At 45.7% G+C, this 7,203-nt stretch overlaps 1 pseudogene; it reads left to right on the top strand.

Annotated features, from left to right (window-relative positions):
- The first annotated feature begins 384 nt into the window (after positions 1-384).
- On the top strand, positions 385-4,061 carry LOC139759425 (uncharacterized; annotated as a pseudogene).
- The last annotated feature ends 3,142 nt before the right edge of the window (positions 4,062-7,203 follow it).

The raw sequence follows: 7,203 nt of genomic DNA, 5'->3' as shown, positions 1-7,203 counted from the left end.
TCCCTCACTCCAGCCGAGAACCATCGTGGCTTCTGCACGCCACGTCCACCCTACTTCACCCATACCATCTCCTGTGGTGTTTCATGACTGTGGCACTGCTACCGCCCCTCATCTATGGCACGTCCGCTGTGCCTAGTTTGTGTCACCGCTACTGCTGGCGCTCTCACCCAAGTGCGCTGTAGCCCTGCCACAACAAGTCCACCTGTTATCATCATCAGCCAGATAACAGTGACCTGTCGGCTGTGGTGGTACAGACAGCTGACTATGGCAATAGATAACATGCGTGATTTAAACTGTCGGTAACGAGAGGCTCATTGCCTTCGAGGGGTTTACAACGGTAGGTCATGTTGTTCTGTATGTCGTAGTGTTGTCTGTGCACCAATCATGGTGTCTGGGCACCAGTCACGGTCTCTGTGTACCAGTCACGGTCTCTGTGTACCAGTCACGGTCTCTGTATACCAGTCACGGTCTCTGTATACCAGTCATGGTCTCTGTGTACCGCTGTACCGTTAGTCGAGCGTCGAACTCGTTGAACATTGTCGACCTGTATGTTCAACAGCCGAGATCCCGTCGTGTAGCATATATCTTATTCAGGACAGAATGTGTGCAATCTCTGCTGTCTGTATAGCTGAGGTCACAGGAATCGTGGTGGTGGACTGTGCAGGTGTGTGTGTTGTGTATAATGATGAAGCGATGTATGTGGGGCGTCAGAGGCGACCTCTAGCCTCGAGGCGACTGGTCCCCCGGTTGTGGAGTGACGAGACGAAGTCTCGAGTGCGAGGTGGGATCTCGTGGCGATGGGATTGCACAAAGTAACTTGTGGAATCCTAAAAGAACGATATTATGACGAGGTCATTCTTCATGATGTAATACATGTGGGATAACTCTCTCTCTCTCTCTCTCTCTCTCTCTCTCTCTCTCTCTCTCTCTCTCTCTCTCTCTCTCTCCCCTAACAGATGTCGCGGTTTCAGCTGGCGGTGGTTGTGGTTGGTGTGGCGTGTGTGGTGGCGTGCGTGTCTTAAGAAAACTGTGAGCCTGGTGGGCGAAGACGACACAGGCGCGTGCGTGTCCGTGTTTCCTGAGTGCCCACGTTGAGCAGCCACCCTGGTGGCGGCAATGGCAACCTCAAGTAGAACTGCCGCGACCGCCTCCTGCCGGAGGTACCCACCTCCTCCTGCTGGGCCGTCAACCCCCAGCGTGACTCAGGTGAGGTCGTGCTAGCAAACCTCCTCCTCCTACCCTCACACAACCTTCCCCCCTCTGTTGTGTTGTGGGGTTCAGTGACGTGCATGGGAAGAGAAGGAACGATGACAAGGCAGTATGAGTGGTAGAGGTGGAGGGGGGTCATCCAACTGAATGTTTGTAAAGTGTACGTACGTGTGAAAGTAGTCAAGACTAAGTTTGGCGCGGGCGCTTATCACAGCAACACCCCCGTTCACAGACTGGAACAGGTCAGGTTGTGTGTGTGTGTGTGTGTGTGTGTGTGTGTGTGGTGTGTGTGTGTGTGTGTGTGCCCGGGGCGCCATTACTGGCACAGGTCAGGTTGTGTGTGTGTGTGTGTGTGTGTGTGTGTGTGTGTGCCCGGGGCAACATTACTAGCACAAGTCGGACCGTAGTTAAGAGCGTATGGTTCCTTAAGATAGATGTTTGCATTGTGTATAATGTCTGCCAAGTTATTATTGCCTTGTATTCACTGTCAATAATATCAGTGAAACACACGTAGTCGTTTCACATGATTCTTATAACTGAGTGTCAAATGGAGTGCTACGACGTTATTCTAACCCATATTCTTTAAATGTTTGTTAAAAAAAAAACCTTACTTGTAAACGCTTTGAGAAGGACCACGTTTTCTGTGACCTTGTTACGTACACAGAAAGACGAGTTATGGCCCTGGACGTCTCGTACAAACCAGAATCGTCGATAAGACTTTTTTCAAAATGTTTCGAGAACTGTTGGAAGAGAGAACAAAGACTGATGATGGAAACTTCTCACTGGACCAGTTATGGATCGTTGTTGAAGACTTGAGGTTACCTCTTTGTAAACAGGAACATAAATATATTCAAGCTTTTAAATAGAGTGATGAATGATACGTAATATATTCAAGCTTTTAAAATAGAGTGATGAATGATACGTAATATATTCAAGCTTTTAAACAGAGTGATGAATGATACGTAATATATTCAAGCTTTTAAAATAGAGTGATGAATGATACGTAATATATTCAAGCTTTTAAATAGAGTGATGAATGATACGTAATATATTCAAGCTTTTAAAATAGAGTGATGAATGATACGTAATATATTCAAGCTTTTAAAATAGAGTGATGAATGATACGTAATATATTCAAGCTTTTAAATAGAGTGATGAATGATACGTAATATATTCAAGCTTTTAAAATAGAGTGATGAATGATACGTAATATATTCAAGCTTTTAAATAGAGTGATGAATGATACGTTAAAGGATCGACCGAATTTTAAAAGATACAGTAAAGGCATGTTTCCCTGTGTGCAGGAACCCGCTAAAACTGAACAAATCGTTCAACAGCATGTAAAGAAATGTATCTCTGTCGCGTTTTCTTTACTACTATACTTATTTATTTAAAAATTCATTTATATTCAGTATATACAAACTTGTGCCCTCATGAAAAGCGTTTCTTTCATCTCAGTTTGTTTCTGTCGATAATTATTATCCAGAGTGAAAAAAAACGAAAGTTGGTTTTCATTTCTTTGTATACACAGTTATGGATGATGTGGCTTCCCTATATACAACAAACTCTCGTTATCAAATCTATCACTATTATCTTTTATCACCTTCTGCTTGTGTGTATATATATGTGTTTGTGTTCCCTCACGAGCATGAAGCAGTATATCATCAAACCTGTCAATTTCAGGTGGATCTCTTCAACCACCACATCAGCACCCTACGCAAGGGGGACTTCGACGGCCTGTGGAACCTACGCTGGCTCAACGTCGACAAAAGGCTTCCTCACGACGGTGGAGGAAGGCTCCCTCAGAGGTCTGACAACCTTGAAAGGGCTGGACCTCGGCTTTGGCTCCCTGACGGAGGTGTACCTAAAGAGGTGGGCTTCCTGCCTCAGCTCGAACACCTTGCTCTTGAGTACAACGAGATCACAGAAGTCCCAGTCGACATCAGTCGTCCCATGGTCAACCTTCGTGAGCTTATCTTCACCAGGAACCAGCTCGGGTCCACTCCTGAGCTGCAGTTCCTCCCTCACCTGATATTCCTGGACTTCGATCCTAACCTAACCTGAAGACTCTGCCGAGATCATCTGTTCGGAACGATGCCCGTGCACGATCTCTGGATCGACGGTAACCCACTGGAGCAATGGGCAACCCCGCCAGGGCGTCCACCGCCCGCCCGACAACCCGTCCTCAGGAACTGGTACCTGCCCGGGAGCCACGGGAGAACAGCCTAGTCCCGCACACCCTAAGCCAACAAGGGGGAGATGACCTTTAACCTGCCCGGCGGCCACTCTCCTCCCGCTCCCGGACGGTAGCGAGATCCGAACCAACGACGCATCGGTCGAGATCTGGGCTAAGGACGAGGTTGAGAGGACCGAGCTCCTGCAGAGGGCATGGCATATGTACGACAAGGACCTGCAGGAGATCAAGCTTGTCCGCTTGATCCACATCTGTGACGAACTGCAGGATCCTCCACCGCCTGACGCCGTCCACCCCCTGCTACGGAGGAGAGGTCTGGATTACGACACCAGCCTTCCAGTGACTGTCATACCAGCTCCTGGACACGTACCGATTACCATCGCCACCACCTGCTGACCCAGTCTGACTTACATGGATCAGCCGGGCCTCCCGCTGCACATGCAGGTACAGCGACCAGGGCTTCTATGCCGTCATCTTCAATTACCTTCCTTCCATGAGACCAATTACACACGTCATGTGCCTGTGGTTACTTCACTTGATCCATGAGGTAGATTCTTCCATGCGTCTCGCACACACCGAGATGACTCACCACTGAAGACTACCGCCTGTTGACATCAATGATCCCTCCATCATCCTTAGTGTACTACGTATTCCACTAGATTCCTACGCACCTGTTTTATATTGCACCATGGATATGCATTTTTGTGACAGTATATATATATATATATATATATATATATATATATATATATATATACATTTCTTTTTTTATACATACATTTCCCGCGTTTGCGATGTAGCGTTAAGAACAGAGGACTGAGCTTCAGAGGGAATACCCTCACTTGGCCCCTTCTCTGTTTCTTCTTTTGGAACATAAAAAAAAAAAACGGGAGGGGAGGATTTCCAGCCCCCTGCTCGCTTCCTTTTAATCGCCTTCTACGACACGCAGGGAATAATACGTGGGAAGTATTCTTTCTCTCCTATCCCCAGGGATACTCGCTCACCCCAACTCTCATTTAACCTTTTTTTTCAACCCTTGCAGCTTCCTCTTGACTTGCCGCTTTCTCTTATATATCTCCCTGCAATTTGCACTCCTTCCTTGTAAGTACCGTCCAAAAACCTCCCCTATCTCTTTAACTAGCAGCTTTACTTCTTCATCCCAGCACTCACTCCCACTGACCATGTTTCCAACTCACAAACGTGTACTTCTGTATATCACTCTTTTTAAACCAGGTATTACCAAACAACAGTGCTTTTTCAGCACACAACTCCACAAAATGTCCACCACTTTCATTTCTATTACTAAATACCTAATGACGCCTGATTATATCTTCACCTGCCACATTACTCACCTTCGCATTTAAGTAACCCCTCACTACCTCCCGGTTTCTTGCATCAGAACTGCCGGCCGACATATTCAATCAGCCGCTCCCAAAACATTTGCCTTACTTAATCTTTCTTCTTATGGCCAGGTGCATGAGCATTAATAATCACCCATCTCTTGCAATCCACTTTCATTTTTACCCACATCAGTCCGGAATTAACCTTCCTTACAACATATAACTTTATGAACGCTCGTTGTATGTTTTGGACAATCATATGCTTACCAAATGGCGTCGTAGCTTCGTCTCTTCGATATATATCAACTGACTTTTATTTCTCTCTTGTATCTCCCCTGATGATGTGATTATTAAATGAAAGTGCACTTGGGAACTTATCGTGTTTCATTTTCCCCGTGGACTCATAGGAATATATATATATATATATATATATATATATATATATATATATATATATATATATATATATATATATATATATATATATATATATATATATGTCGCCTTCTACGACACGCAGGGAATACGTGGGAAGTATTCTTTCTCCCCTATCCCCAGGGATAATATATATATATATATATATATATATATATATATATATATATATATATATATATATATATATATATATATAACTTTCATGAAAAAGACAAACCTCGAGACACCACCACCACTGTGGGTCATAAAGACATCATCAAGAACCACACCAGTTATTGAACCAAGTAAAAGCTTCGCTGGTACTAACATGAAATAGAAAATGAAGGTAATGTGATAAAAAAAAAAAAAACTCATTGATTAAAGTCGAGATCTTGAGTATGCTAATCTTCTTCATGTCTTCGTATTCCGACGAGGGTCTTTTGCTCCTCAAGTTCTCTGTATCTGAAGCGGGGGCAGGAGCCATGAGGTCTAGAGAAAACGGACGAAAGAAACCGGGTACTGATTCCTTATGCTTAACTCGCACATGAACACAAAATCTTCGTGAAACGTCTCACGTGCAGGTGAGCTACTCTCCCCTCCTGAGTGCCTCCGAGGATATGTGAGTCAGTCTCGTCCCTTTATACCTGAACCTTCAAGTTTCAAAAGCTATTCAACATAACGTAATGAGAGGAAACATATTCTAAGGAGTTGCTGCCGTCACCCTCCCTGCTAAGGGGGCCAGAGGTGCCATGCATCGCCGAGGTCCACAACAGGAGGTAACTACGATGTTGGCTCTGAGGGGTAATGAGGCTGGTGCGTGCCGCCCGCCCCCTCCCTCTCTCTTCATGTTGAGGAAAAGATATCCTTGCACTTATACAGTACTTTATAATTTGCCCCACGAGTTAGATAAGGTCACGAGAGAACTTCCTGGAGACGTCCTCAGACCAAGGTCAACTACCTCGTCGCCACCGTTCAGGCTCGTGTGTCCCTGGAAGAAGTTCCCCCACGTCAACAGGGGTTGTGCACGATGGCAACTGCACGACAGAAGTCAGGATGTGGATCGTCGAGCAACTCAACCTTCCGAGTGCTCCGCATGCAACAAAAAGAACCAAGTTAATGGTGGTCAACTTTTCTGATACACAGACGCAAGAGAGGAACAGACTTGTGTGGGTGACCGTTCAATGTAAGCATCGCACTTTACGTGCGGACCTAAGTTTCAGTAACGCGTGACTAGACCCATCATGTGTGGGAATGTATGACTCTTTCTGGTCGAAATGTGAGGACAGAGATCTTCCACATTAAGCATGATAGATTGCTATGGTTCGTGATGTTGGCTAGCAGTGATACAAGCTGGTAGAGAAGGAGAGAGGTGGGGTGGGGGGCAGTGACAAATGTCAGGGGAGCAGTGATACAGAAAGGCAGTGAAGTAGGAGAGTGGTGGAGGTAGTGACCAGTGTCAGGAGAGCAGTGATTCGAAATGGCAGTGAAGTAGAAGAGTGATGGGGGCAATATGCTTCGACAACCGTCATGACTCATCCTTACAGATGGTGACCAGCAGAGCCTGGCTGGCAAGGTGGTCAGCAGGCTACATTCTGGGATGACGAAAGCTGGAGTCGAGTACTTGATAAGCCTAGCCCACCATAAGGTCTGTCTGGAAGTGCTACAGGCCCAGTAGGCCAAGGATCGACCTTTGTAGGGAAGTAAAAGTGGCATTTGCAGTACCTCGACTCGCTAAACAATGCCTCATATGTTTATCTCTAACTAGAGCACCATCAGAGACCCGAGTCTTGGTGTCTGACGTGGATGAATGAAGAAAACAAACTAAGAGAGTAATGCCAGATGACATCGCGGCTTGTATGACTTTCTCTCTCTTGCCAGGTGATCCCCGATGATTACCGACCAACTATACATGAGGTACTGCACCTGTAGATTCACCTACTGTACATGAGCTACTACACTTGTAGATCCACCCATTCTACATGAAGAACTATATCTGTAAATCCAACCACTGTGTATAAGATGTAACCTGTAGGTTACATCACG

The sequence above is a fragment of the Panulirus ornatus genome, chromosome 3 (assembly GCF_036320965.1).
Source record: "Panulirus ornatus isolate Po-2019 chromosome 3, ASM3632096v1, whole genome shotgun sequence".
NCBI lineage: Eukaryota > Metazoa > Arthropoda > Malacostraca > Decapoda > Palinuridae > Panulirus > Panulirus ornatus.
Note: the sequence above shows the minus strand (reverse complement) of the source record. Positions and strands in the feature narration are given on the sequence as shown.